This window comes from Engystomops pustulosus, chromosome 9, assembly GCF_040894005.1.
Source record: "Engystomops pustulosus chromosome 9, aEngPut4.maternal, whole genome shotgun sequence".
NCBI classification, from domain to species: Eukaryota; Metazoa; Chordata; class Amphibia; order Anura; family Leptodactylidae; genus Engystomops; species Engystomops pustulosus.
The window spans coordinates 63,784,932-63,803,699 of record NC_092419.1 but is presented as its reverse complement, the minus strand read 5'-3'; the positions used below and the strand labels follow the sequence as shown (position 1 = coordinate 63,803,699).

The following is an 18,768-nucleotide window of genomic DNA, read 5'->3' as shown; positions in this document are numbered from 1 at the left end:
CTGCGATCTCACAAGAGCACGCACATTCAGCTTAGAATGGCCGTTGACAGCAGCTGTTCAATTTGAACCTTCTTTTACTATCTCATAGAGAAACTAACACAATTTTCAGGTTCAAAAAGGGCAACGTAACTTGGGATTCCCAGCCAGTCTCCCTTGCTGGTACTTGCCAAGCCTTAAGCTGCATTGCTGCTGCGATCTGACGAGAGCTGGCACATTCAGCTTAGAATGGCCATTGACAGCAACTGTTCAATTTGAACCTTCTTTTGCTATCTCATAGAGAAACTAACACAATTTTCAGGTTCAAAAAGGTCACCAGAACTTGGGATTCCAAGCCAGTCTCCCATGCTGGTACTTGCCAAGCCTTAAGCTGCATCGCTGTTGCGATCTGACAAGCGCACGCACATTCAGCTTAGAATGGCCGTTGACAGCAGCTGTTCAATTTGAACCTTCTTTTACTATCTCATAGAGAAACTAACACATTTTCAGGTTCAAAAAGGTCAACAGAACTTGGGATTCCCAGCCAGTCTCCCATGCTGGTACTTGCCAAGCCTTAAGCTGCATTGCTGCTGCGATCTGACGAGAGCAGGCACATTCAGCTTAGAATGGCCGTTGACAGCAGCTGTTCAATTTGAACCTTCTTTTACTATCTCATAGAGAAACTAACACAATTTTCAGGTTCAAAAAGGTCAACGGAACTTGGGATTCCCAGCCAGTCTCCCATGCTGGTACTTGCCAAGCCTTAAGCTGCATTGCTGCTGCGATCTGACGAGAGCAGGCACATTCAGCTTAGAATGGCCGTTGACAGCAGCTGTTCAATTTGAACCTTCTTTTACTATCTCATAGAGAAACTAACACAATTTTCAGGTTCAAAAAGGTCACCAGAACTTGGGATTCCCAGCCAGTCTCCCATGCTGGTACTTGCCAAGCCTTAAGCTGCATCGCTGCTGTGATCTGACAAGAGCACGCACATTCAGCTTAGAATGGCCGTTGACAGCAGCTGTTCAATTTGAACCTTCTTTTACTATCTCATAGAGAAACTAACACAATTTTCAGATTCAAAAAGGGCAACGGAACTTGGGATTCCCAGCCAGTCTCCCATGCTGGTACTTGCCAAGCCTTAAGCTGCATTGCTGCTGCGATCTGGCGAGAGCAGGCACATTCAGCTTAGAATGGCCGTTGACAGCAGTTGTTCAATTTGAACCTTCTTCTACTATCTTATATAGAAACTAACACAATTTTCAGGTTCAAAAAGGTCACCAGAACTTGGGATTCCAAGCCAGTCTCCCATGCTGGTACTTGCCAAGCCTTAAGCTGCATTGCTGCTGCAATCTGACAAGAGCAGGCACATTCAGCTTAGAATGGCCGTTGACAGCAGCTGTTCAATTTGAACCTTCTTTTACTATCTCATAGAGAAACTAACAAATTTTCAGGTTCAAAAAGGTCAACAGAACTTGGGATTCCCAGCCAGTCTCCCATGCTGGTACTTGCCAAGCCTTAAGCTGCATTGCTGCTGCGATCTGACGAGAGCAGGCACATTCAGCTTAGAATGGCCGTTGACAGCAGCTTTTCAATTTGAACCTTCTTTTACTATCTCATAGAGAAACTAACACAATTTTCAGGTTCAAAAAGGTCAACGGAACTTGGGATTCCCAGCCAGTCTCCCATGCTGGTACTTGCCAAGCCTTAAGCTGCATTGCTGCTGCGATCTGACGAGAGCAGGCACATTCAGCTTAGAATGGCCGTTGACAGCAGCTGTTCAATTTGAACCTTCTTTTACTATCTCATAGAGAAACTAACACATTTTCAGGTTCAAAAAGGTCAACGGAACTTGGAATTCCCAGCCAGTCTCCCATGCTGGTACTTGCCAAGCCTTAAGTTGCATTGCTGCTGCGATCTGACGAGAGCAGGCAAATTCAGCTTAGAATGGCCGTTGACAGCAGCTGTTCAATTTGAACCTTCTTTTACTATCTCATAGAGAAACTAACACATTTTCAGGTTCAAAAAGGTCAACAGAACTTGGGATTCCCAGACAGTCTCCCATGCTGGTACTTGCCAAGCCTTAAGTTGCATTGCTGCTGCGATCTGACGAGAGCAGGCAAATTCAGCTTAGAATGGCCGTTGACAGCAGCTGTTCAATTTGAACCTTCTTTTACTATCTCATAGAGAAACTAACACAATTTTCAGGTTCAAAAAGGTCAACAGAACTTGGGATTCCCAGCCAGTCTCCCATGCTGGTACTTGCCAAGCCTTAAGCTGCATCGCTGCTGCGATCTGACAAGAGCACACACATTCAGCTTAGAATGGCCGTTGACAGCAGTTGTTCAATTTGAACCTTCTTCTACTATCTCATAGAGAAACTAACACAGTTTTCAGGTTCAAAAAAGTCACCAGAACTTGGGATTCCCAGCCAGTCTCCCATGCTGGTACTTGCCAAGCCTTAAGCTGCATCGCTGCTGCGATCTGACAAGAGCACGCACATTCAGCTTAGAATGGCCGTTGACAGCAGCTGTTCAATTTGAACCTTCTTTTACTATCTCATAGAGAAACTAACACAATTTTCAGGTTCAAAAAGGTCAACGGAACTTGGGATTCCCAGCCAGTCTCCCATGCTGGTACTTGCCAAGCCTTAAGCTGCATTGCTGCTGCGATCTGACAAGATCAGGCACATTCAGCTTAGAATGGCCGTTGACAGCAGCATTTCAAATTGAACCTTCTTTTACTATCTCATAGAGAAACTAAAACAATTTTCAAGTTCAAAATGGTCAACAGAACTTGGGATTCCCAGCCAGTCTCCCATGCTGGAACTTGCCAAGCCTTAAGCTGCATTGCTGCTGCGATCTGACAAGAGCACGCACATTCAGCTTAGAATGGCCGTTGACAGCAGCTGTTCAATTTGAACCTTCTTTTACTATCTCATAGAGAAACTAACACAATTTTCAGGTTCATAAAGGTCAACAGAACTTGGGATTCCCAGCCAGTCTCCCATGCTGGTACTTGCCAAGCCTTAAGCTGCATTGCTGCTTCGATCTGACGAGAGCAGGCACATTCAGCTTAGAATGGCCGTTGACAGCAGCTGTTCAATTTGAACCTTCTTTTGCTATCTCATAGAGAAACTAACACAATTTTCAGGTTCAAAAAGGTCAACGGAACTTGGGATTCCCAGCCAGTCTCCCATGCTGGTACTTGCCAAGCCTTAAGCTGCATCGCTGCTGCGATCTGACAAGAGCACGCACATTCAGCTTAGAATGGCTGTTGACAGCAGCTGTTCAATTTGAACCTTCTTTTACTATCTCATAGAGAAACTAACACAATTTTCAGGTTCAAAAAGGTCAACAGAACTTGGGATTCCCAGCCAGTCTCCCATGCTGGTACTTGCCAAGCCTTAAGCTGCATTGCTGCTGCGATCTGACAAGAGCAGGCACATTCAGCTTAGAATGGCCATTGACAGCAGTTGTTCAATTTGAACCTTCTTCTACTATCTCATATAGAAACTAACACAATTTTCAGGTTCAAAAAGGTCAACAGAACTTGGGATTCCAAGCCAGTCTCCCATGCTGGTACTTGCCAAGCCTTAAGCTGCATCGCTGCTGCGATCTGACAAGAGCACGCACATTCAGCTTAGAATGGCCGTTCACAGCAGCTGTTCAATTTGAAAGTTCTTTTACTATCTCATAGAGAAACTAACACAATTTTCAGGTTCAAAAAAGGGCAACAGAACTTGGGATTCCCAGCCAGTCTCCCATGCTGGTACTTGCCAAGCCTTAAGCTGCATTGCTGCTGCGATCTGGCAAGAGCAGGCACATTCAGCTTAGAATGGCCATTGACAGCAGTTGTTCAATTTGAACCTTCTTCTACTATCTTATATAGAAAATAACACAATTTTCAGGTTCAAAAAGGTCACCAGAACTTGGGATTCCAAGCCAGTCTCCCATGCTGGTACTTGCCAAGCCTTAAGCTGCATTGCTGCTGCAATCTGACAAGAGCAGGCACATTCAGCTTAGAATGGCCGTTGACAGCAGCTGTTCAATTTGAACCTTCTTTTGCTATCTCATAGAGAAACTAACACAATTTTCAGGTTCAAAAAGGTCACCAGAACTTGGGATTCCAAGCCAGTCTCCCATGCTGGTACTTGCCAAGCCTTAAGCTGCATCGCTGCTGCGATCTGACAAGAGCACGCACATTCAGCTTAGAATGGCCGTTGACAGCAGCTGTTCAATTTGAACCTTCTTTTACTATCTCATAGAGAAACTAACACATTTTCAGGTTCAAAAAGGTCAACAGAACTTGGGATTCCCAGCCAGTCTCCCATGCTGGTACTTGCCAAGCCTTAAGCTGCATTGCTGCTGCGATCTGACGAGAGCAGGCACATTCAGCTTAGAATGGCCGTTGACAGCAGCTGTTCAATTTGAACCTTCTTTTACTATCTCATAGAGAAACTAACACAATTTTCAGGTTCAAAAAGGTCAACGGAACTTGGGATTCCCAGCCAGTCTCCCATGCTGGTACTTGCCAAGCCTTAAGCTGCATTGCTGCTGCGATCTGGCAAGAGCAGGCACATTCAGCTTAGAATGGCCATTGACAGCAGTTGTTCAATTTGAACCTTCTTCTACTATCTTATATAGAAACTAACACAATTTTAAGGTTCAAAAAGGTCACCAGAACTTGGGATTCCAAGCCAGTCTCCCATGCTGGTACTTGCCAAGCCTTAAGCTGCATTGCTGCTGCAATCTGACAAGAGCAGGCACATTCAGCTTAGAATGGCCGTTGACAGCAGCTGTTCAATTTGAACCTTCTTTTGCTATCTCATAGAGAAACTAACACAATTTTCAGGTTCAAAAAGGTCACCAGAACTTGGGATTCCAAGCCAGTCTCCCATGCTGGTACTTGCCAAGCCTTAAGCTGCATTGCTGCTGCGATCTGACGAGAGCAGGCACATTCAGCTTAGAATGGCCGTTGACAGCAGCTGTTCAATTTGAACCTTCTTTTACTATCTCATAGAGAAACTAACACATTTTCAGGTTCAAAAAGGTCAACGGAACTTGGAATTCCCAGCCAGTCTCCCATGCTGGTACTTGCCAAGCCTTAAGTTGCATTGCTGCTGCGATCTGACGAGAGCAGGCAAATTCAGCTTAGAATGGCCGTTGACAGCAGCTGTTCAATTTGAACCTTCTTTTACTATCTCATAGAGAAACTAACACATTTTCAGGTTCAAAAAGGTCAACAGAACTTGGGATTCCCAGACAGTCTCCCATGCTGGTACTTGCCAAGCCTTAAGCTGCATTGCTGCTGCAATCTGACGAGAGCAGGCACATTCAGCTTAGAATTGCCGTTGACAGCAGCTGTTCAATTTGAACCTTCTTTTACTATCTCATAGAGAAACTAACACAATTTTCAGGTTCAAAAAGGTCAACAGAACTTGGAATTCCCAGCCAGTCTCCCATGCTGGTACTTGCCAAGCCTGAAGTTGCATTGCTGCTGCGATCTGACGAGAGCAGGCAAATTCAGCTTAGAATGGCCGTTGACAGCAGCTGTTCAATTTGAACCTTCTTTTACTATCTCATAGAGAAACTAACACATTTCCACGTTCAAAAAGGTCAACAGAACTTGGGATTCCCAGCCAGTCTCCCATGCTGGTACTTGCCAAGCCTTAAGCTGCATTGCTGCTGCAATCTGACGAGAGCAGGCACATTCAGCTTAGAATTGCCGTTGACAGCAGCTGTTCATTTTGAACCTTCTTTTACTATCTCATAGAGAAACTAACACAATTTTCAGGTTCAAAAAGGTCAACAGAACTTGGGATTCCCAGCCAGTCTCCCATGCTGGTACTTGCCAAGCCTTAAGCTGCATCGCTGCTGCGATCTGAAAAGAGCACACACATTCAGCTTAGAATGGCCGTTGACAGCAGTTGTTCAATTTGAACCTTCTTCTACTATCTCATAGAGAAACTAACACAATTTTCAGGTTCAAAAAGGTCACCAGAACTTGGGATTCCAAGCCAGTCTCCCATGCTGGTACTTGCCAAGCCTTAAGCTGCATCGCTGCTGCGATCTGACGAGAGCAGGCACATTCAGCTTAGAATGACCATTGACAGCAGTTGTTCAATTTGAAAGTTCTTTTACTATCTCATAGAGAAACTAACACAATTTTCAGGTTTAAAAAGGGCAACGGAACTTGGGATTCCCAGCCAGTCTCCCATGCTGTTACTTGCCAAGCATTAAGCTGCATTGCTGCTGCGATCTGGCGAGAGCAGGCACATTCAGCTTAGAATGGCCATTGACAGCAGTTGGTCAATTTGAACCTTCTTCTACTATCTTATATAGAAACTAACACAATTTTCAGGTTCAAAAAGGTCACCAGAACTTGGGATTCCAAGCCAGTCTCCCATGCTGGTACTTGCCAAGCCTTAAGCTGCATTGCTGCTGCAATCTGACAAGAGCAGGCACATTCAGCTTAGAATGGCCGTTGACAGCAGCTGTTCAATTTGAACCTTCTTTTGCTATCTCATAGAGAAACTAACACAATTTTCAGGTTCAAAAAGGTCACCAGAACTTGGGATTCCAAGCCAGTCTCCCATGCTGGTACTTGCCAAGCCTTAAGCTGCATTGCTGCTGCAATCTGACAAGAGCAGGCACATTCAGCTTAGAATGGCCGTTGACAGCAGCTGTTCAATTTGAACCTTCTTTTGCTATCTCATAGAGAAACTAACACAATTTTCAGGTTCAAAAAGGTCACCAGAACTTGGGATTCCAAGCCAGTCTCCCATGCTGGTACTTGCCAAGCCTTAAGCTGCATCGCTGCTGCGATCTGACAAGAGCACGCACATTCAGCTTAGAATGGCCGTTGACAGCAGCTGTTCAATTTGAACCTTCTTTTACTATCTCATAGAGAAACTAACACATTTTCAGGTTCAAAAAGGTCAACAGAACTTGGGATTCCCAGCCAGTCTCCCATGCTGGTACTTGCCAAGCCTTAAGCTGCATTGCTGCTGCGATCTGACGAGAGCAGGCACATTCAGCTTAGAATGGCCGTTGACAGCAGCTGTTCAATTTGAACCTTCTTTTACTATCTCATAGAGAAACTAACACAATTTTCAGGTTCAAAAAGGTCAACGGAACTTGGAATTCCCAGCCAGTCTCCCATGCTGGTACTTGCCAAGCCTTAAGTTGCATTGCTGCTGCGATCTGACGAGAGCAGGCAAATTCAGCTTAGAATGGCCGTTGACAGCAGCTGTTCAATTTGAACCTTCTTTTACTATCTCATAGAGAAACTAACACATTTTCAGGTTCAAAAAGGTCAACAGAACTTGGGATTCCAAGCCAGTCTCCCATGCTGGTACTTGCCAAGCCTTAAGCTGCATTGCTGCTGCAATCTGACGAGAGCAGGCACATTCAGCTTAGAATTGCCGTTGACAGCAGCTGTTCAATTTGAACCTTCTTTTACTATCTCATAGAGAAACTAACACAATTTTCAGGTTCAAAAAGGTCAACGGAACTTGGAATTCCCAGCCAGTCTCCCATGCTGGTACTTGCCAAGCCTGAAGTTGCATTGCTGCTGCGATCTGACGAGAGCAGGCAAATTCAGCTTAGAATGGCCATTGACAGCAGCTGTTCAATTTGAACCTTCTTTTACTATCTCATAGAGAAACTAACACATTTTCAGGTTCAAAAAGGTCAACAGAACTTGGGATTCCCAGCCAGTCTCCCATGCTGGTACTTGCCAAGCCTTAAGCTGCATTGCTGCTGCAATCTGACGAGAGCAGGCACATTCAGCTTAGAATTGCCGTTGACAGCAGCTGTTAATTTTGAACCTTCTTTTACTATCTCATAGAGAACCTAACACAATTTTCAGGTTCAAAAAGGTCAACAGAACTTGGGATTCCCAGCCAGTCTCCCATGCTGGTACTTGCCAAGCCTTAAGCTGCATCGCTGCTGCGATCTGAAAAGAGCACACACATTCAGCTTAGAATGGCCGTTGACAGCAGTTGTTCAATTTGAACCTTCTTCTACTATCTCATAGAGAAACTAACACAATTTTCAGGTTCAAAAAGGTCACCAGAACTTGGGATTCCAAGCCAGTCTCCCATGCTGGTACTTGCCAAGCCTTAAGCTGCATCGCTGCTGCGATCTGACAAGAGCACGCACATTCAGCTTAGAATGGCCGTTGACAGCAGCTGTTCAATTTGAAAGTTCTTTTACTATCTCATAGAGAAACTAACACAATTTTCAGGTTTAAAAAGGGCAACGGAACTTGGGATTCCCAGCCAGTCTCCCATGCTGTTACTTGCCAAGCATTAAGCTGCATTGCTGCTGCGATCTGGCGAGAGCAGGCACATTCAGCTTAGAATGGCCATTGACAGCAGTTGTTCAATTTGAACCTTCTTCTACTATCTTATATAGAAACTAACACAATTTTCAGGTTCAAAAAGGTCACCAGAACTTGGGATTCCAAGCCAGTCTCCCATGCTGGTACTTGCCAAGCCTTAAGCTGCATTGCTGCTGCAATCTGACAAGAGCAGGCACATTCAGCTTAGAATGGCCGTTGACAGCAGCTGTTCAATTTGAACCTTCTTTTGCTATCTCATAGAGAAACTAACACAATTTTCAGGTTCAAAAAGGTCACCAGAACTTGGGATTCCAAGCCAGTCTCCCATGCTGGTACTTGCCAAGCCTTAAGCTGCATCGCTGCTGCGATCTGACAAGAGCACGCACATTCAGCTTAGAATGGCCGTTGACAGCAGCTGTTCAATTTGAACCTTCTTTTACTATCTCATAGAGAAACTAACACAATTTTCAGGTTCAAAAAGGTCAACGGAACTTGGGATTCCCAGCCAGTCTCCCATGCTGGTACTTGCCAAGCCTTAAGCTGCATTGCTGCTGCGATCTGACAAGAGCAGGCACATTCAGCTTAGAATGGCCATTGACAGCAGCATTTCAAATTGAACCTTCTTTTACTATCTCATAGAGAAACCAAAACAATTTTCAAGTTCAAAAACGTCAACAGAACTTGGGATTCCCAGCCAGTCTCCCATGCTGGAACTTGCCAAGCCTTAAGCTGCATCGCTGCTGCGATCTGACAAGAGCACGCACATTCAGCTTAGAATGGCCGTTGACAGCAGCTGTTCAATTTGAACCTTCTTTTACTATCTCATAGAGAAACTAACACAATTTTCAGGTTCAAAAAGGTCTCCAGAACTTGGGATTCCAAGCCAGTCTCCCATGCTGGTACTTGCCAAGCCTTAAGCTGCATTGCTGCTGCAATCTGACAAGAGCAGGCACATTCAGCTTAGAATGGCCGTTGACAGCAGCTGTTCAATTTGAACCTTCTTTTGCTATCTCATAGAGAAACTAACACAATTTTCAGGTTCAAAAAGGTCACCAGAACTTGGGATTCCAAGCCAGTCTCCCATGCTGGTACTTGCCAAGCCTTAAGCTGCATCGCTGCTGCGATCTGACAAGAGCACGCACATTCAGCTTAGAATGGCCGTTGACAGCAGCTGTTCAATTTGAACCTTCTTTTACTATCTCATAGAGAAACTAACACATTTTCAGGTTCAAAAAGGTCAACAGTACTTGGGATTCCCAGCCAGTCTCCCATGCTGGTACTTGCCAAGCCTTAAGCTGCATTGCTGCTGCGATCTGACGAGAGCAGGCACATTCAGCTTAGAATGGCCGTTGACAGCAGCTGTTCAATTTGAACCTTCTTTTACTATCTCATAGAGAAACTAACACAATTTTCAGGTTCAAAAAGGTCAACGGAACTTGGGATTCCCAGCCAGTCTCCCATGCTGGTACTTGACAAGCCTTAAGCTGCATTGCTGCTGCGATCTGACGAGAGCAGGCACATTCAGCTTAGAATGGCCATTGACAGCAGTTGTTCAATTTGAACCTTCTTCTACTATCTCATATAGAAACTAACACAATTTTCAGGTTCAAAAAGGTCACCAGAACTTGGGATTCCAAGCCAGTCTCCCATGCTGGTACTTGCCAAGCCTTAAGCTGCATCGCTGCTGCGATCTGACAAGAGCACACACATTCAGCTTAGAATGGCCGTTGACAGCAGCTGATCAATTTGAACCTTCTTTTACTATCTCATAGAGAAACTAACACAATTTTCAGGTTCAAAAAGGTCAACAGAACTTGGGATTCCCAGCCAGTCTCCCATGCTGGTACTTGCCAAGCCTTAAGCTGCATCGCTGCTGCGATCTGACAAGAGCACACACATTCAGCTTAGAATGGCCGTTGACAGCAGCTGTTCAATTTGAACCTTCTTTTACTATCTCATAGAGAAACTAACACAATTTTCAGGTTCAAAAAGGTCAACGGAACTTGGGATTCCCAGCCAGTCTCCCATGCTGGTACTTGCCAAGCCTTAAGCTGCATTGCTGCTGCGATCTGACGAGAGCAGGCACATTCAGCTTAGAATGGCCATTGACAGCAGTTGTTCAATTTGAACCTTCTTCTACTATCTCATATAGAAACTAACACAATTTTCATGTTCAAAAAGGTCACCAGAACTTGGGATTCCAAGCCAGTCTCCCATGCTGGTACTTGCCAAGCCTTAAGCTGCATTGCTGCTGCGATCTGGCGAGAGCAGGCACATTCAGCTTAGAATGGCCATTGACAGCAGTTGTTCAATTTGAACCTTCTTCTACTATCTTATATAGAAACTAACACAATTTTCAGGTTCAAAAAGGTCACCAGAACTTGGGATTCCCAGCCAGTCTCCCATGCTGGTACTTGCCAAGCCTTAAGCTGCATTGCTGCTGCGATCTGGCGAGAGCAGGCACATTCAGCTTAGAATGGCCATTGACAGCAGTTGTTCAATTTGAACCTTCTTCTACTATCTCATAGAGAAACTAACACAATTTTCAGGTTCAAAAAGGTCACCAGAACTTGGGATTCCCAGCCAGTCTCCCATGCTGGTACTTGCCAAGCCTTAAGCTGCATCGCTGCTGCGATCTGAGAAGAGCACGCACATTCAGCTTAGAATTGCCGTTGACAGCAGCTTTTCAATTTGAACCTTCTTTTACTATCTCATACAGAAACTAACACAATTTTCAGGTTCAAAAAAGTCAACGGAACTTGGGATTCCCAGCCAGTCTCCCATGCTGGTACTTGCCAAGCCTTAAGCTGCATTGCTGCTGCGATCTGACAAGAGCACGCACATTCAGCTTAGAATGGCCGTTGACAGCAGCTGTTCAATTTGAACCTTCTTTTACTATCTCATAGAGAAACTAACACATTTTCAGGTTCAAAAAGGTCAACAGAACTTGGGATTCCCAGCCAGTCTCCCATGCTGGTACTTGCCAAGCCTTAAGCTGCATTGCTGCTGCGATCTGATGAGAGCAGGCACATTCAGCTTAGAATGGCCGTTGACAGCAGCTGTCCAATTTGAACCTTCTTTTACTATCTCATAGAGAAACTAACACAATTTTCAGGTTCAAAAAGGTCAACGGAACTTGGGATTCCCAGCCAGTCTCCCATGCTGGTACTTGCCAAGCCTTAAGCTGCATTGCTGCTGCGATCTGACGAGAGCAGGCACATTCAGCTTAGAATGGCCGTTGACAGCAGCTGTTCAATTTGAACCTTCTTTTACTATCTCATAGAGAAACTAACACATTTTCAGGTTCAAAAAGGTCAACAGAACTTGGGATTCCCAGACAGTCTCCCATGCTGGTACTTGCCAAGCCTTAAGCTGCATTGCTGCTGCAATCTGACGAGAGCAGGCACATTCAGCTTAGAATTGCCGTTGACAGCAGCTGTTCAATTTGAACCTTCTTTTACTATCTCATAGAGAAACTAACACAATTTTCAGGTTCAAAAAGGTCAACAGAACTTGGAATTCCCAGCCAGTCTCCCATGCTGGTACTTGCCAAGCCTGAAGTTGCATTGCTGCTGCGATCTGACGAGAGCAGGCAAATTCAGCTTAGAATGGCCGTTGACAGCAGCTGTTCAATTTGAACCTTCTTTTACTATCTCATAGAGAAACTAACACATTTCCACGTTCAAAAAGGTCAACAGAACTTGGGATTCCCAGCCAGTCTCCCATGCTGGTACTTGCCAAGCCTTAAGCTGCATTGCTGCTGCAATCTGACGAGAGCAGGCACATTCAGCTTAGAATTGCCGTTGACAGCAGCTGTTCATTTTGAACCTTCTTTTACTATCTCATAGAGAAACTAACACAATTTTCAGGTTCAAAAAGGTCAACAGAACTTGGGATTCCCAGCCAGTCTCCCATGCTGGTACTTGCCAAGCCTGAAGTTGCATTGCTGCTGCGATCTGACGAGAGCAGGCAAATTCAGCTTAGAATGGCCGTTGACAGCAGCTGTTCAATTTGAACCTTCTTTTACTATCTCATAGAGAAACTAACACATTTCCACGTTCAAAAAGGTCAACAGAACTTGGGATTCCCAGCCAGTCTCCCATGCTGGTACTTGACAAGCCTTAAGCTGCATTGCTGCTGCAATCTGACGAGAGCAGGCACATTCAGCTTAGAATTGCCGTTGACAGCAGCTGTTCATTTTGAACCTTCTTTTACTATCTCATAGAGAAACTAACACAATTTTCAGGTTCAAAAAGGTCAACAGAACTTGGGATTCCCAGCCAGTCTCCCATGCTGGTACTTGCCAAGCCTTAAGCTGCATCGCTGCTGCGATCTGAAAAGAGCACACACATTCAGCTTAGAATGGCCGTTGACAGCAGTTGTTCAATTTGAACCTTCTTCTACTATCTCATAGAGAAACTAACACAATTTTCAGGTTCAAAAAGGTCACCAGAACTTGGGATTCCAAGCCAGTCTCCCATGCTGGTACTTGCCAAGCCTTAAGCTGCATCGCTGCTGCGATCTGACGAGAGCAGGCACATTCAGCTTAGAATGACCATTGACAGCAGTTGTTCAATTTGAAAGTTCTTTTACTATCTCATAGAGAAACTAACACAATTTTCAGGTTTAAAAAGGGCAACGGAACTTGGGATTCCCAGCCAGTCTCCCATGCTGTTACTTGCCAAGCATTAAGCTGCATTGCTGCTGCGATCTGGCGAGAGCAGGCACATTCAGCTTAGAATGGCCATTGACAGCAGTTGGTCAATTTGAACCTTCTTCTACTATCTTATATAGAAACTAACACAATTTTCAGGTTCAAAAAGGTCACCAGAACTTGGGATTCCAAGCCAGTCTCCCATGCTGGTACTTGCCAAGCCTTAAGCTGCATTGCTGCTGCAATCTGACAAGAGCAGGAACATTCAGCTTAGAATGGCCGTTGACAGCAGCTGTTCAATTTGAACCTTCTTTTGCTATCTCATAGAGAAACTAACACAATTTTCAGGTTCAAAAAGGTCACCAGAACTTGGGATTCCAAGCCAGTCTCCCATGCTGGTACTTGCCAAGCCTTAAGCTGCATTGCTGCTGCAATCTGACAAGAGCAGGCACATTCAGCTTAGAATGGCCGTTGACAGCAGCTGTTCAATTTGAACCTTCTTTTGCTATCTCATAGAGAAACTAACACAATTTTCAGGTTCAAAAAGGTCACCAGAACTTGGGATTCCAAGCCAGTCTCCCATGCTGGTACTTGCCAAGCCTTAAGCTGCATCGCTGCTGCGATCTGACAAGAGCACGCACATTCAGCTTAGAATGGCCGTTGACAGCAGCTGTTCAATTTGATCCTTCTTTTACTATCTCATAGAGAAACTAACACATTTTCAGGTTCAAAAAGGTCAACAGAACTTGGGATTCCCAGCCAGTCTCCCATGCTGGTACTTGCCAAGCCTTAAGCTGCATTGCTGCTGCGATCTGACAAGAGCAGGCACATTCAGCTTAGAATGGCCGTTGACAGCAGCTGTTCAATTTGAACCTTCTTTTACTATCTCATAGAGAAACTAACACAATTTTCAGGTTCAAGAAGGTCAACAGAACTTGGGATTCCCAGCCAGTCTCCCATGCTGGTACTTGCCAAGCCTTAAGCTGCATCGCTGCTGCGATCTGACAAGAGCACACACATTCAGCTTAGAATGGCCGTTGACAGCAGTTGTTCAATTTGAACCTTCTTCTACTATCTCATAGAGAAACTAACACAGTTTTCAGGTTCAAAAAAGTCACCAGAACTTGGGATTCCCAGCCAGTCTCCCATGCTGGTACTTGCCAAGCCTTAAGCTGCATCGCTGCTGCGATCTGACAAGAGCACACACATTCAGCTTAGAATGGCCGTTGACAGCAGTTGTTCAATTTGAACCTTCTTCTACTAACTCATAGAGAAACTAACACAGTTTTCAGGTTCAAAAAAGTCACCAGAACTTGGGATTCCCAGCCAGTCTCCCATGCTGGTACTTGCCAAGCCTTAAGCTGCATCGCTGCTGCGATCTGACAAGAGCACGCACATTCAGCTTAGAATGGCCGTTGACAGCAGCTGTTCAATTTGAACCTTCTTTTACTATCTCATAGAGAAACTAACACAATTTTCAGGTTCAAAAAGGTCAACGGAACTTGGGATTCCCAGCCAGTCTCCCATGCTGGTACTTGCCAAGCCTTAAGCTGCATTGCTGCTGCGATCTGGCTAGAGCAGGCACATTCAGCTTAGAATGGCCATTGGCAGCAGTTGTTCAATTTGAACCTTCTTCTACTATCTTATATAGAAACTAACACAATTTTCAGGTTCAAAAAGGTCACCAGAACTTGGGATTCCAAGCCAGTCTCCCATGCTGGTACTTGCCAAGCCTTAAGCTGCATTGCTGCTGCAATCTGACAAGAGCAGGCACATTCAGCTTAGAATGGCCGTTGACAGCAGCTGTTCAATTTGAACCTTCTTTTGCTATCTCATAGAGAAACTAACACAATTTTCAGGTTCAAAAAGGTCACCAGAACTTGGGATTCCAAGCCAGTCTCCCATGCTGGTACTTGCCAAGCCTTAAGCTGCATCGCTGCTGCGATCTGACAAGAGCACGCACATTCAGCTTAGAATGGCCGTTGACAGCAGCTGTTCAATTTGAACCTTCTTTTACTATCTCATAGAGAAACAAACACATTTTCAGGTTCAAAAAGGTCACCAGAACTTGGGATTCCAAGCCAGTCTCCCATGCTGGTACTTGCCAAGCCTTAAGCTGCATTGCTGCTGCGATCTGACGAGAGCAGGCACATTCAGCTTAGAATGGCCATTGACAGCAGTTGTTCAATTTGAACCTTCTTCTACTATCTCATATAGAAACTAACACAATTTTCATGTTCAAAAAGGTCACCAGAACTTGGGATTCCAAGCCAGTCTCCCATGCAGATACTTGCCAAGCCTTAAGCTGCATCGCTGCTGCGATCTGACAAGAGCACGCACATTCAGCTTAGAATGGCCGTTGACAGCAGCTGTTCAATTTGAACCTTCTTTTACTATCTCATAGAGAAACTAACACAATTTTCAGGTTCAAAAAGGTCAACGGAACTTGGGATTCCCAGCCAGTCTCCCATGCTGGTACTTGCCAAGCCTTAAGCTGCATTGCTGCTGCGATCTGACGAGAGCAGGCACATTCAGCTTAGAATGGCCATTGACAGCAGTTGTTCAATTTGAACCTTCTTCTACTATCTCATATAGAAACTAACACAATTTTCATGTTCAAAAAGGTCACCAGAACTTGGGATTCCAAGCCAGTCTCCCATGCTGGTACTTGCCAAGCCTTAAGCTGCATTGCTGCTGCGATCTGGCGAGAGCAGGCACATTCAGCTTAGAATGGCCATTGACAGCAGTTGTTCAATTTGAACCTTCTTCTACTATCTTATATAGAAACTAACACAATTTTCAGGTTCAAAAAGGTCACCAGAACTTGGGATTCCCAGCCAGTCTCCCATGCTGGTACTTGCCAAGCCTTAAGCTGCATTGCTGCTGCGATCTGGCGAGAGCAGGCACATTCAGCTTAGAATGGCCATTGACAGCAGTTGTTCAATTTGAACCTTCTTCTACTATCTCATAGAGAAACTAACACAATTTTCAGGTTCAAAAAGGTCACCAGAACTTGGGATTCCCAGCCAGTCTCCCATGCTGGTACTTGCCAAGCCTTAAGCTGCATCGCTGCTGCGATCTGAGAAGAGCACGCACATTCAGCTTAGAATTGCCGTTGACAGCAGCTTTTCAATTTGAACCTTCTTTTACTATCTCATACAGAAACTAACACAATTTTCAGGTTCAAAAAAGTCAACGGAACTTGGGATTCCCAGCCAGTCTCCCATGCTGGTACTTGCCAAGCCTTAAGCTGCATCGCTGCTGCGATCTGACAAGAGCACGCACATTCAGCTTAGAATGGCCGTTGACAGCAGCTGTTCAATTTGAACCTTCTTTTACTATCTCATAGAGAAACTAACACATTTTCAGGTTCAAAAAGGTCAACAGAACTTGGGATTCCCAGCCAGTCTCCCATGCTGGTACTTGCCAAGCCTTAAGCTGCATTGCTGCTGCGATCTGACGAGAGCAGGCACATTCAGCTTAGAATGGCCGTTGACAGCAGCTGTCCAATTTGAACCTTCTTTTACTATCTCATAGAGAAACTAACACAATTTTCAGGTTCAAAAAGGTCAACGGAACTTGGGATTCCCAGCCAGTCTCCCATGCTGGTACTTGCCAAGCCTTAAGCTGCATTGCTGCTGCGATCTGACGAGAGCAGGCACATTCAGCTTAGAATGGCCGTTGACAGCAGCTGTTCAATTTGAACCTTCTTTTACTATCTCATAGAGAAACTAACACATTTTCAGGTTCAAAAAGGTCAACAGAACTTGGGATTCCCAGACAGTCTCCCATGCTGGTACTTGCCAAGCCTTAAGCTGCATTGCTGCTGCAATCTGACGAGAGCAGGCACATTCAGCTTAGAATTGCCGTTGACAGCAGCTGTTCAATTTGAACCTTCTTTTACTATCTCATAGAGAAACTAACACAATTTTCAGGTTCAAAAAGGTCAACAGAACTTGGAATTCCCAGCCAGTCTCCCATGCTGGTACTTGCCAAGCCTGAAGTTGCATTGCTGCTGCGATCTGACGAGAGCAGGCAAATTCAGCTTAGAATGGCCGTTGACAGCAGCTGTTCAATTTGAACCTTCTTTTACTATCTCATAGAGAAACTAACACATTTCCACGTTCAAAAAGGTCAACAGAACTTGGGATTCCCAGCCAGTCTCCCATGCTGGTACTTGCCAAGCCTTAAGCTGCATTGCTGCTGCAATCTGACGAGAGCAGGCACATTCAGCTTAGAATTGCCGTTGACAGCAGCTGTTCATTTTGAACCTTCTTTTACTATCTCATAGAGAAACTAACACAATTTTCAGGTTCAAAAAGGTCACCAGAACTTGGGATTCCCAGCCAGTCTCCCATGCTGGTACTTGCCAAGCCTTAAGCTGCATCGCTGCTGCGATCTGACGAGAGCAGGCACATTCAGCTTAGAATGACCATTGACAGCAGTTGTTCAATTTGAAAGTTCTTTTACTATCTCATAGAGAAACTAACACAATTTTCAGGTTTAAAAAGGGCAACGGAACTTGGGATTCCCAGCCAGTCTCCCATGCTGTTACTTGCCAAGCATTAAGCTGCATTGCTGCTGCGATCTGGCGAGAGCAGGCACATTCAGCTTAGAATGGCCATTGACAGCAGTTGGTCAATTTGAACCTTCTTCTACTATCTTATATAGAAACTAACACAATTTTCAGGTTCAAAAAGGTCACCAGAACTTGGGATTCCAAGCCAGTCTCCCATGCTGGTACTTGCCAAGCCTTAAGCTGCATTGCTGCTGCAATCTGACAAGAGCAGGCACATTCAGCTTAGAATGGCCGTTGACAGCAGCTGTTCAATTTGAACCTTCTTTTGCTATCTCATAGAGAAATTAACACAATTTTCAGGTTCAAAAAGGTCACGAGAACTTGGGATTCCAAGCCAGTCTCCCATGCTGGTACTTGCCAAGCCTTAAGCTGCATTGCTGCTGCAATCTGACAAGAGCAGGCACATTCAGCTTAGAATGGCCGTTGACAGCAGTTGTTCAATTTGAACCTTCTTTTGCTATCTCATAGAGAAACTAACACAATTTTCAGGTTCAAAAAGGTCACCAGAACTTGGGATTCCAAGCCAGTCTCCCATGCTGGTACTTGCCAAGCCTTAAGCTGCATCGCTGCTGCGATCTGACAAGAGCACGCACATTCAGCTTAGAATGGCCGTTGACAGCAGCTGTTCAATTTGAACCTTCTTTTACTATCTCATAGAGAAACTAACACATTTTCAGGTTCAAAAAGGTCAACAGAACTTGGGATTCCCAGCCAGTCTCCCATGCTGGTACTTGCCAAGCCTTAAGCTGCATTGCTGCTGCGATCTGACGAGAGCAGGCACATTCAGCTTAGAATGGCCGTTGACAGCAGCTGTTCAATTTGAACCTTCTTTTACTATCTCATAGAGAAACTAACACAATTTTCAGGTTCAAAAAGGTCAACGGAACTTGGAATTCCCAGCCAGTCTCCCATGCTGGTACTTGCCAAGCCTTAAGTTGCATTGCTGCTGCGCTCTGACGAGAGCAGGCAAATTCAGCTTAGAATGGCCGTTGACAGCAGCTGTTCAATTTGAACCTTCTTTTACTATCTCATAGAGAAACTAACACATTTTCAGGTTCAAAAAGGTCAACAGAACTTGGGATTCCAAGCCAGTCTCCCATGCTGGTACTTGCCAAGCCTTAAGCTGCATTGCTGCTGCAATCTGACGAGAGCAGGCACATTCAGCTTAGAATTGCCGTTGACAGCAGCTGTTCAATTTGAACCTTCTTTTACT

The 18,768-nt window shown here is 44.9% G+C and overlaps 46 pseudogenes; all 46 read right to left on the bottom strand.

Moving 5' to 3' along the window:
* Positions 1-495: 495 nt before the first annotated feature.
* LOC140079261 (5S ribosomal RNA) lies at positions 496-614 on the bottom strand (annotated as a pseudogene).
* A 70-nt stretch (positions 615-684) lies between these two features.
* Positions 685-803, bottom strand: LOC140092524 (5S ribosomal RNA; annotated as a pseudogene).
* A 259-nt stretch (positions 804-1,062) lies between these two features.
* On the bottom strand, positions 1,063-1,181 carry LOC140094572 (5S ribosomal RNA; annotated as a pseudogene).
* A 258-nt stretch (positions 1,182-1,439) lies between these two features.
* On the bottom strand, positions 1,440-1,558 carry LOC140079259 (5S ribosomal RNA; annotated as a pseudogene).
* A 70-nt stretch (positions 1,559-1,628) lies between these two features.
* Positions 1,629-1,747, bottom strand: LOC140092512 (5S ribosomal RNA; annotated as a pseudogene).
* Positions 1,748-1,816: 69 nt separating this feature from the next.
* Positions 1,817-1,935, bottom strand: LOC140093499 (5S ribosomal RNA; annotated as a pseudogene).
* A 69-nt stretch (positions 1,936-2,004) lies between these two features.
* LOC140092514 (5S ribosomal RNA) lies at positions 2,005-2,123 on the bottom strand (annotated as a pseudogene).
* A 448-nt stretch (positions 2,124-2,571) lies between these two features.
* Positions 2,572-2,690, bottom strand: LOC140096258 (5S ribosomal RNA; annotated as a pseudogene).
* Positions 2,691-2,949: 259 nt separating this feature from the next.
* Positions 2,950-3,068, bottom strand: LOC140095565 (5S ribosomal RNA; annotated as a pseudogene).
* A 259-nt stretch (positions 3,069-3,327) lies between these two features.
* LOC140094422 (5S ribosomal RNA) lies at positions 3,328-3,446 on the bottom strand (annotated as a pseudogene).
* An 826-nt stretch (positions 3,447-4,272) lies between these two features.
* On the bottom strand, positions 4,273-4,391 carry LOC140079258 (5S ribosomal RNA; annotated as a pseudogene).
* Positions 4,392-4,461: 70 nt separating this feature from the next.
* LOC140098839 (5S ribosomal RNA) lies at positions 4,462-4,580 on the bottom strand (annotated as a pseudogene).
* Positions 4,581-4,839: 259 nt separating this feature from the next.
* On the bottom strand, positions 4,840-4,958 carry LOC140097977 (5S ribosomal RNA; annotated as a pseudogene).
* Positions 4,959-5,027: 69 nt separating this feature from the next.
* Positions 5,028-5,146, bottom strand: LOC140093498 (5S ribosomal RNA; annotated as a pseudogene).
* Positions 5,147-5,215: 69 nt separating this feature from the next.
* On the bottom strand, positions 5,216-5,334 carry LOC140091552 (5S ribosomal RNA; annotated as a pseudogene).
* Positions 5,335-5,404: 70 nt separating this feature from the next.
* LOC140095773 (5S ribosomal RNA) lies at positions 5,405-5,523 on the bottom strand (annotated as a pseudogene).
* Positions 5,524-5,592: 69 nt separating this feature from the next.
* LOC140094893 (5S ribosomal RNA) lies at positions 5,593-5,711 on the bottom strand (annotated as a pseudogene).
* Positions 5,712-5,970: 259 nt separating this feature from the next.
* Positions 5,971-6,089, bottom strand: LOC140098186 (5S ribosomal RNA; annotated as a pseudogene).
* An 825-nt stretch (positions 6,090-6,914) lies between these two features.
* On the bottom strand, positions 6,915-7,033 carry LOC140079257 (5S ribosomal RNA; annotated as a pseudogene).
* A 70-nt stretch (positions 7,034-7,103) lies between these two features.
* Positions 7,104-7,222, bottom strand: LOC140093497 (5S ribosomal RNA; annotated as a pseudogene).
* Positions 7,223-7,480: 258 nt separating this feature from the next.
* Positions 7,481-7,599, bottom strand: LOC140097379 (5S ribosomal RNA; annotated as a pseudogene).
* A 69-nt stretch (positions 7,600-7,668) lies between these two features.
* On the bottom strand, positions 7,669-7,787 carry LOC140094892 (5S ribosomal RNA; annotated as a pseudogene).
* A 1,015-nt stretch (positions 7,788-8,802) lies between these two features.
* LOC140092725 (5S ribosomal RNA) lies at positions 8,803-8,921 on the bottom strand (annotated as a pseudogene).
* Positions 8,922-9,557: 636 nt separating this feature from the next.
* LOC140090256 (5S ribosomal RNA) lies at positions 9,558-9,676 on the bottom strand (annotated as a pseudogene).
* A 70-nt stretch (positions 9,677-9,746) lies between these two features.
* On the bottom strand, positions 9,747-9,865 carry LOC140089071 (5S ribosomal RNA; annotated as a pseudogene).
* A 448-nt stretch (positions 9,866-10,313) lies between these two features.
* LOC140082732 (5S ribosomal RNA) lies at positions 10,314-10,432 on the bottom strand (annotated as a pseudogene).
* Positions 10,433-11,069: 637 nt separating this feature from the next.
* On the bottom strand, positions 11,070-11,188 carry LOC140097503 (5S ribosomal RNA; annotated as a pseudogene).
* Positions 11,189-11,257: 69 nt separating this feature from the next.
* Positions 11,258-11,376, bottom strand: LOC140079889 (5S ribosomal RNA; annotated as a pseudogene).
* Positions 11,377-11,446: 70 nt separating this feature from the next.
* Positions 11,447-11,565, bottom strand: LOC140092500 (5S ribosomal RNA; annotated as a pseudogene).
* Positions 11,566-11,634: 69 nt separating this feature from the next.
* LOC140091550 (5S ribosomal RNA) lies at positions 11,635-11,753 on the bottom strand (annotated as a pseudogene).
* A 70-nt stretch (positions 11,754-11,823) lies between these two features.
* LOC140095772 (5S ribosomal RNA) lies at positions 11,824-11,942 on the bottom strand (annotated as a pseudogene).
* Positions 11,943-12,011: 69 nt separating this feature from the next.
* On the bottom strand, positions 12,012-12,130 carry LOC140094891 (5S ribosomal RNA; annotated as a pseudogene).
* Positions 12,131-12,200: 70 nt separating this feature from the next.
* Positions 12,201-12,319, bottom strand: LOC140096556 (5S ribosomal RNA; annotated as a pseudogene).
* A 69-nt stretch (positions 12,320-12,388) lies between these two features.
* Positions 12,389-12,507, bottom strand: LOC140098429 (5S ribosomal RNA; annotated as a pseudogene).
* Positions 12,508-12,766: 259 nt separating this feature from the next.
* LOC140098185 (5S ribosomal RNA) lies at positions 12,767-12,885 on the bottom strand (annotated as a pseudogene).
* Positions 12,886-13,710: 825 nt separating this feature from the next.
* Positions 13,711-13,829, bottom strand: LOC140091003 (5S ribosomal RNA; annotated as a pseudogene).
* A 1,581-nt stretch (positions 13,830-15,410) lies between these two features.
* On the bottom strand, positions 15,411-15,529 carry LOC140082731 (5S ribosomal RNA; annotated as a pseudogene).
* Positions 15,530-16,166: 637 nt separating this feature from the next.
* Positions 16,167-16,285, bottom strand: LOC140096642 (5S ribosomal RNA; annotated as a pseudogene).
* Positions 16,286-16,354: 69 nt separating this feature from the next.
* Positions 16,355-16,473, bottom strand: LOC140079256 (5S ribosomal RNA; annotated as a pseudogene).
* A 70-nt stretch (positions 16,474-16,543) lies between these two features.
* On the bottom strand, positions 16,544-16,662 carry LOC140092488 (5S ribosomal RNA; annotated as a pseudogene).
* A 69-nt stretch (positions 16,663-16,731) lies between these two features.
* LOC140091549 (5S ribosomal RNA) lies at positions 16,732-16,850 on the bottom strand (annotated as a pseudogene).
* A 70-nt stretch (positions 16,851-16,920) lies between these two features.
* LOC140095771 (5S ribosomal RNA) lies at positions 16,921-17,039 on the bottom strand (annotated as a pseudogene).
* A 69-nt stretch (positions 17,040-17,108) lies between these two features.
* On the bottom strand, positions 17,109-17,227 carry LOC140094890 (5S ribosomal RNA; annotated as a pseudogene).
* Positions 17,228-17,297: 70 nt separating this feature from the next.
* On the bottom strand, positions 17,298-17,416 carry LOC140093283 (5S ribosomal RNA; annotated as a pseudogene).
* An 825-nt stretch (positions 17,417-18,241) lies between these two features.
* Positions 18,242-18,360, bottom strand: LOC140079255 (5S ribosomal RNA; annotated as a pseudogene).
* A 70-nt stretch (positions 18,361-18,430) lies between these two features.
* Positions 18,431-18,549, bottom strand: LOC140096248 (5S ribosomal RNA; annotated as a pseudogene).
* Between the last annotated feature and the right edge of the window lie 219 nt (positions 18,550-18,768).